The sequence below is a fragment of the Morone saxatilis genome, unplaced genomic scaffold (assembly GCF_004916995.1).
Source record: "Morone saxatilis isolate NCDOM2014 unplaced genomic scaffold, NCSU_SB_2.0 Contig8, whole genome shotgun sequence".
NCBI classification, from domain to species: domain Eukaryota; kingdom Metazoa; phylum Chordata; class Actinopteri; family Moronidae; genus Morone; species Morone saxatilis.
The window spans coordinates 12,650,037-12,658,738 of NW_023340257.1; the positions used below are offsets into that span (position 1 = coordinate 12,650,037).

General features: G+C 41.5%; 1 protein-coding gene across 2 annotated transcripts in view; it reads left to right on the top strand.

Moving 5' to 3' along the window:
- The first annotated feature begins 35 nt into the window (after positions 1-35).
- Positions 36-8,702, top strand: part of fam168a (family with sequence similarity 168 member A) — a 29,293-nt gene continuing 20,626 nt past the window's right edge. For both annotated transcript variants that reach the window (XM_035680041.1, XM_035680042.1), the window contains exon 1: positions 36-221. The gene's annotated coding sequence lies outside the window, so the exon portion shown is untranslated. The remainder of the gene's footprint in view (positions 222-8,702) is intronic.

The following is an 8,702-nucleotide window of genomic DNA, read 5'->3' on the forward strand; positions in this document are numbered from 1 at the left end:
TCCCTCCCTTCCTCTCTCTCTCTCCCTCCCGGCAGTGCATCCCCATCCCCCACACACTGTGGCCGTCTCTTCGGGTGAAAGCTGTCTTCCCTGCGCAACTGGCCCGACCAAACGCTGCTGTATCCGAGCCAGTCCGCACCGAGCCGAGGCAGAGCACACACACGGGACAAAGCACGTACGCACACGGGGAATCTGTTTCGTTGTTCGACCGAGTGACTTTGGTAAGTCTCCCCCGCTGTATTTGTTTTATTATTATGGAGGACAGGAATGTCCATGTGTCGACTTGCTAGTTGTTCGTTTCTTTCTGTCTCCCCGTCCTCCTCCACCTCCTCCTCCTCCTCCTCCCTCCGTATCCCTTCAATTGTCCTCCGTGGGGGAACTAGCGGGCTAAGCTAAGAGTGCTAGCTCTAAATAGCGGATTCAAACGGGGTTAGTTAGTTGTGCTCTTGGTGATGGTTGTAACGTTGTATGGTTTGCGGCCTGGTGGTGGTGGTGGTGGTGGTGGGGGGGTAAAATGAACCACTGTTGCCCCGGTGCAGCTCGGTCGGACCCTACTGTGAGGGGGTTTTTCGTTGTCATTTGCTAATCTTTGCCCCGGCTAGCTCGCTGAGTAGCCCTTTGAGTGTGGTGCGGAGGGATGCGGGGATGCTACGGCGGGTTTAGCTGTTGTGTGCCCGGGTAGCAGCAGGCTGAGCCCCGCTAGCGTTACTGTTCTGACCCGCGTTGCTTCCTGCCGCGGGAGCCTCGGACGGGTTGAAGAGCCATGCTAACGGCGGCTAATCTGGCGATAATTGGCAAGATGGCATCTCGGAGTTGTTATCTAGAAATCGGCGGATTTTCAAAATGGTGTCTTAAGCTTGTTTGAGTGTGACCATTTTTTTTGTCCGACCATTGCTGTTTTGGCGTTGCCTGCTATCTCAGGAATGCAGCGCAGTGCCAGTGCATTCAGTACTGATAGATATGTCTATACATTAAACCGCCGGTGTGGTTATATGTGTGTGTATATATATAAATAAATATATAAATATATATATGGCTGCGTACTGGGCTGTGTCCTCCAGGCTGCGACTACTATTATGGACAAAACCATTGTATTTTGGAGTGGCGCTAAATGTGCTTTTAACAGAGTTTTTGTGCTTTTAAAAAAAAAGGAAAAAGAGGTGTAGCGTCTGTATTGCATGCGGAAATGTTTGCACACTGGATTTAGGTGGTTCACGTTTTTACATCTGCGCACCTCACTTCGGTTCACCATAAACATGTGGTTCCTCTTGAGGTTCAGTTTTAGCTACAAGAAGAGCCCGGCTAACGTCAGAATTAGTGTTGTTACGTACACATGTAAAATGCAGATTTATCTGGTTGTGATTGATGGAGAGATTAGAATAGAAACTAATTATTTTCAGTTGATTAATGAATGTCCAAAACAATTAAATATGCACATTACTATTTCTCAAAGCCCATTATGGCATCTTGAAATAGCTGTATTGTTTGACAGATTGTCCCAAACTAAATATTTAGATTTTACAATGACAATGAATAAACACTGTAAAGTAGCTAATCCTCCTGGATGTAGAGAAAGATTAGCATTTTTGATTGATAAACAAATGAAACAATTAAAAACCTCTTAGTTAACAGTCAACTAATTAAGTTATCAATCATTTCAGCACTAGTCGAGATAAAACGGTATCTCTGCACTCGCTGACAACTCAGAATACAAAAACTAAACGGAGCTTCAGGATTACACAAAAATGCTAAAAGCGTATTCTTCCTTTCTCTCTTATGACTAGTCTTATCAGTGAAATGAATTCTCTTCACGATCATCTCTTTTTTTGGGGGGCGGATTACCTGCTTTAGTCATTGACTGCTAATCCCATTTAATTCAAGAAGCCTTATCTGTCTGAAGGGATTTCTGAGATACTACTGTTCTTTGCCCTCACCAGAGCAGCACGGTGTAAGTAAAGTGTGTACAGTTCAAATATTATCCTGCAGAGACTGGAAGGATCACACATCTCCATGTATTTGAAACATACAGCGAAGTTAGACTGAAATACGTTACTTTATTGCTGTTTGTCGTTATAACATCTAGTAGATGGGGCCGAACAACATGAGTCATATTGATTCTACCCAACAAAAACAACAACCCACCGATTACAAAGGCCGTCTCTCTCTTTTTATGACTAGTGAAATCAAGAAGCATCTGGCCAAATTGGTGAAGTCATTAAATACAAGGACAATGGTCATCCTTGAGAAAAAATCCACTCTCAAATTATAGTGTTTTTCTGTGGCAGAGGATAAGAGCTAGTTATTAAAAACAAAACAAAGTGCAGCCGAGTTGAACTGAGCTCAATATCTGTCAAAGTGTTGGACGCATTTGCTTCTTCAGTTTCATCTTCTAAGGTGACCCCTGTCTGCCATGCTGGAGGGAAGGGGGGGTTGGGGTGGGGTGTGTGGGCATGTGGTTTTTGGCATGCGTTGAGCACGGTCTTGTGTGTGAATGGTGGGCTGTACAATGCCGCCGTAAAACTGTCAGACTATAGAAAGCTGGAGTCACTTAATGTTACGAGAGTCAGTGGTTCTATAAGAGACTTTTGTCTTTCTGGCACTTCATTCCCGTGTGGTTTGAACCACTTAATGAGTTGCTCATCAGACATCCGAGAACAAAATGCTTACAGACGGCAGCTTCCAGATTCGCCCTCCTCTGGTCTCCAGCCCGCAGTCCTTCAGCTTGACCAACATTTTTTACTAACATATCTAATTATCTGTTTTTAATGGTTTACACTGTAAAACATGAAAAAAAAACCCAGTTCCCCGAAGCCCACGGTGAAGTAACTGTATTGCCTATTTTGTCCACCCCAGCTGTCTAAAACCCAAAGATATAATATTTACAAAAATATAAAACAGAGATAAGCACCAAATCCTCACATAGAAGCTGTGTTAACATTTCTTTTGATAAATGACTTCCAAGAAAATGTGACGAACAACACAACTATTAGATTAAGCATTTAGCACTGAGGTGCCTATTTCTAGGTACTACTTTCAGTGTAGTGCAGCAATGCTAAAGGAATACAGAAGAAATGATAAGCACGACATGAAGCGTTACAACAGTTAACAAACCGTACGTTGGTTTGGTGCGTATGTTTAATCCGTTCAATAAATGATCCACTCACACTCTCATTACCTGTTCAGTGACCTTTTCACTGCTTACCAGCGATAATGAGGTAAGACAACGTACAGACGCAACACTTGATTCTCCTTCGTCTTTGATGTAGTTTGAACACACTGGAAGGATTGTGAACTCTAGTGAAAAGGACACCGATCGTCAACTAATGTGGAGTTGCAGCCATTGTCATTGTTGATTTAATCTGCAGATTATTTTCACAATTATTTTGTCTATAAAACAGAAAATGGTGAAATCCATCACAATTTGACCCAATGTGACGTCATCACGGCATTTGTCTGACAACAGTCCAAAACACAAAGATGGATATATTTATTATCTTACAATAATATAAGACAAGGAGAAGCAGAATTGCTCGCATTATATTTTTTGTGATTTGTGCTTGAAAATGGACTTTAATTAATTGACTATTTGAAAATGCTCAAGTTTAACTGTTATGCTTCCACGATTAGAAATATGTGTGAATTCAAAACAAATGTCCAGTGCTTGATTTTTAACGTAATCTGGCGTTTCATCTAAACAATCATGCAATCACCTTACATGGGGCTGTCTCTGTGTGTGTGTGTGTGTGTGTGTGTGTGTGTGTGTAAGTCACAGTGAATAAAGGCTCCAGTTCCAACCAGGGATGCACCAATATATCTGCCAAACAACAAACCAGATGGCATTGACCGATGTCAGTGGCTGATGTCTGCCTGTTCTGCCACATCAGTTTTGCGCTGACTTAATGTTATTGGTTTTTTACCACGTGGATATTGGGGAAATGATCTCCTTCTGTTTTTCTGCACTGGCACACAAACACAGTGTGGTCCACGCAGCAGTATGAGTAGCAATAAGTCACAGAGGGTTATCTTTGCACATTTCTTTGTTTTCCTGGCACAAAGGGCCAAATAAATAATAGCATAAAAACACACTCGGCCCAGAATTTCCCAATTGGTAATTGGCATCCCCGTTTACGCCCAGAGTAAAGCTCCCATGTGTTGTTTCTCAACTGCTGGAGAAGTGAAGGCGGTAAGTATTTAGACGACATCAGACGCTGTGCATGGAGAGGGGGGACTCGATATTCTTTTAAATCACACAGTTGCATTTCATTTAGTCAGTAAATCAACATAATAACTGTTGTTGTTAAGGCCTCCTCAGTAGCATGGTGCTATATGTACTACTATAGTGGCCTACAGTCACTTTGTAGAATCAGTGCACCAATGTACCACATTGCTCATTGTTCTTGTACGATCATCCCTTTAACGTGTACCTGAACAGATTCCTGATCAGCATTGTCTGGATCAATCATTGCTTGGTGATTGATCTGTGTGTGTGTGTGTGTGTGCATAATGTGGCAGGTTGGAATAAAGGCCTAAGATAAACGGTTTTGAACTGATCCCTGGAGGCAAAGCTGTAATGCATTCAGCTGTCTGTCATATGGGCGCTCTACAACTGTCTGCATACACACACTGCAGGCTGTTGTTTGATGATCAATAGTGTTATTTCATGTTGTTAGTCCGCCAGCAGTTTAAAATTAACATATATTTAATTAAACCCAGAATAATACTCGAGTCAAGAGTTAAAGCAAAATCTTTAATATGCCAACAGGCGGATTATAATCTAGTGTTGTTAATGGGCACTTTTGTACCACAACACAATGCAGGACGTTAATGAAGGAGAAGAAATTGTGTAGTGACGTGACAGCTGCTATGACGGCTCAGCTAACAAAGAAAAAGGCATTTTGCTGGCTATCAGTTTACATTAAGCTTAAAATTGTCGGCGGTGGTCTTAAAGGGAACATATTTAGCTCACTTTCAGATTCCGATTTTTATTTGCTTCAATGTTAAAACACACTTCACACTTCTCCAATGCTAGTGTCTAAAACAAACCAAGTTTAGTTTCAATTCTTCCTTCAATGTCACCGCAGTAATTCTTCTAAACAGATGGGGTGAAAAATAATTACCATCCGAAACCAAGATTACTGGTTTGTGATATTTTTCTCCGAGATATAAATAGAAGTGTTCACCTGTCACATGTTAGCAACTGGCATAGAACCTGGTCGCCATGGTGAAATGCAGCGAGGTTGCACTGCTGTATGCATTTATCGAAAAATCCATCTTTAACATTGACATCCAACATTACAACTTTATAAACGATAGAAATGAACAAAGTATAGGCTATATATCGGCGCATGTCTGCTGCTGAAACGTGATGCGGTACACCAGTTTAATGTATACGAGTATGCATTAGGGACCCAGTGTTTGTGCTGTATCTAATCACCTGACCGAGAGCTGGCTTACACCTGGGACACTATATGAATGGGTCTTTTTCACAGAGGACAGTTTAACCAGACTGTCGGAAAGTACAAAATTAATAACCTCATCCAGGGCTGAATTTGTTTTAGGTTCTTCAGTTTAATGGTAACACATGTGCTTTTCCTACTATGACAACTGAACCACAGCAACAATGTAATAATTATTTATGGTATAAGTTGCGTTTGCTAGTTTTTGACAGGCTCCAAAACAAACTGCGAATAGACAGACCCGCTAAACCATTAGCTCATACAGTTGGCATGACTGTTAAAAAATAGTTGGCTACTTACACATCCAGCAACTACTGAGAAAAAGAACTAACTCTGTCATTTTAGCAATGTGCGCAGTGCGTTGTGGGTCGCTGGCAGACAAAAAGACAAAAGGAAGAAAAGACAAAGGCGTAACGGTCTCTGTATGTTTGTAAAAAGGTTGAAATATCAGCAGCCACTGAGGCAGTAAGTGTGACAGGCATCGATCAGCCACTCTTTAAAGCCCCTGCTTATTAATAACGGTGACTCTGTTTAAATAGATTTTAAATATTACTGGTTGCTATTTAGCAAGTCCCACCTCTGCTGCACGCTATAATGCCTGTGTGCAGTTAATATTGCCTGGAGGTATTGATTGTTTATCATGGGTTGAACTGCCGAGTCCTCGCTCACAAAGCTGTCTGTTCTCTTTTGTGTGCGCGCCCACTTGCACTTGTGGGTTTGTGTCTGTGCGTGTGTGTTTTCCCCCTCTGTAACTTATTATGAATCCATGCACTTGGAATGGGGTTTCACTGTTTTTAACCACCGGCTGTTAGAACTTGGTAGGAGCTCATTTCATTTTTATTATTTAAACCAAAAGCTTAACTAAGCGCTTAATTGTTGTTATCAGACTTGTGACAATAGGAGGATTTCGGCCGTGCACAGTAGCTCGTTATTTGCTCTTCCATCTTAATTGGGTTGATGTGGCATTTCTAGGTAATCGATAAAAACTGTCAAAAAGCAGTCAATAATTTGGAGCACCTTTGAGCTTTGATGCTTGCGGGAAGTGTGCCTTGTAGACACGCATACAGAAAGCTACGGGAACAGGCTAGGGACATATCAGTGCCTTTTTATATTGTCATTGCACGTCGTGTTGAGGATGCACTTGTACCATGCATGGACATGACAGTCAGCTTTTTTTAATTTACTAATGATGCAGCTTTTAATAGCTCACCTATCATGGAGGCAATCAGCATGGGGAGATTCACTTCACATTTTTTTGATTGGCTCTTCTGAAGTGGTGAAGTTCACTTTGGCTCATAGTATCTATAGATATCTCTTGGCAAACCGTCCTCTCCATTTGTCATCCATCCAACAAGTTTGATGCCTGGTGTGAAATTAGTGCTACAGCCTCATTAGGCGACTAGCATGGCGGTAGACCTCTAGTCTTGTTTCCAGTATTGTTCAGGCCCACTGTCAATGTTGTAATTCCCTAGTTGCTGTGGGAACTCATTAAAAGTCAAATGACTTGATGCTCCCTTTAAAGAAAGTTATACAGAAGCCTCTAATTAACACCTTAAATAAGGACATGTTGTGTTGGGGACAACTTTATCAACACCCTCGCTCTTCCTTTAACCCCAGTGAAGGTAATGCCATTAACCCTTTGAAATCATAAACTGGCTCATTTTAGCTTTCTTTCTGTATAATCAAATCATAATGTTATCTGTCTAAAGCACCCATACTGGTACCAAGAGTAAAATAACCACTGTTCTTTAATTGACACAATGCTAAATCATCAGTAACCTGTACAGGGGTGTAGTTTTGATACCCTAACCTAAAGTGTGACGCTCATCAGTCTGACCTCAGCGTCTCTTCCTAAGCGTGTGTTACTAAAAAAACTAAAGGACCACAGCGGGGGTAGAAATCTCCATAAATGGATCATGTTGAAGGGTATTTAATTCGCTTTGCGCCTGAAGAACATTTCCATTTTCAGTGGGCCGGCACAATATTGTCACATAATCCAGAGATGCAGGCCCATGTGTGACTGATGAGATGATTTTGTAAAGGAGAATAGAAGAGCAGGAAGCCGGCACAGAGAAAAGGGCAGATGCTGTCCCAAAGTGTATAGTGCTGTCCTAGATCTAAAATAGCCCTGGGCTGCTGAGAGCTGGTTGCTGCAGGGCAGGTCTGATTGTGTGGAAGACAGAGGGGTTCCTGATTCCATCACACTGCCTTTGAATATTACCGTAAGATGGATTTGGTCTTGGACTTGATTATCAATGTCAGTTCTGATTGTGATCACAGGCACTACTTAGTCCGTCCCTCAGGCCCGTTTTGTTTGATATCATGCTGCAGTTAGGACTTCTGCTCTATTAAAGGCCCTGAAAACCTATTTTTTCTTTATCAGCTTCATTATCCTACATGAGCACAAGATTTTCTAGCCATGAATATTTGATAGAATAGAGAAATACTAAGTTTAATACAGCTTTCCTTGTCAGTCGTCAGTAGTACAGTACAGTCGGGTTACAACTAACAATTATTTTCATTATAAAAAATCTTTTTCACTTTTCTTTTTCTCAATCTTCTCCGTTCTTTAGTCAGTAAAACATGAAACATGCCCAAGACATTCACCAGAACCCAAGGTAAAAAAACTGAAAGCTTGTTTTGTCAGTTCAAAACCCAAAGGGGTTCAATTAATTATTGTAGGAGACAAAGGATGAAGAAACATTCCCATTCGAGAAGCTGGAACCAGTGAATTGTGTGCTTTGTTTGCTTTAAAAAAGGTCTCAATCAATTAACCATTACAGATACATTTTCAACAGTAAGGTGAACCGATGCTACAGTAATAGAAAGTAGCAATAGAATAAAATCCACAAATGGGTAACAACCCTCCAGTGTAAGTACATTACACGTGTGGCTCATTATCTAGGCAGGTATTTACCGTATTTGGAAGATGAATTGGTCTGTAAAGAGGAAAATACAATCGACGCACCACAATACACTCAGCAGTTTGTCTTACAGCTTTTCTTTCTCTGTTTCCTTCTCATATGAGCCAAGTGAAACGCTGCCTTCCTGAGGATTAAAAAAAAGAAGCTGTTGGTTTCTATTCTCTCCTGCGCTGAAGTGTGATGACGCCCACCGGTTTTGATTTGTTGCTTAAAGAGTAGATGCCTGGTGAGGTATTATGTGGGAGGATAGAGTCGGTGTGGGGGTTGTGTTGTATTGTACATGTTCTCCAGGAATGGTAGCTCTTTGTGTGTGTGTGTGTGT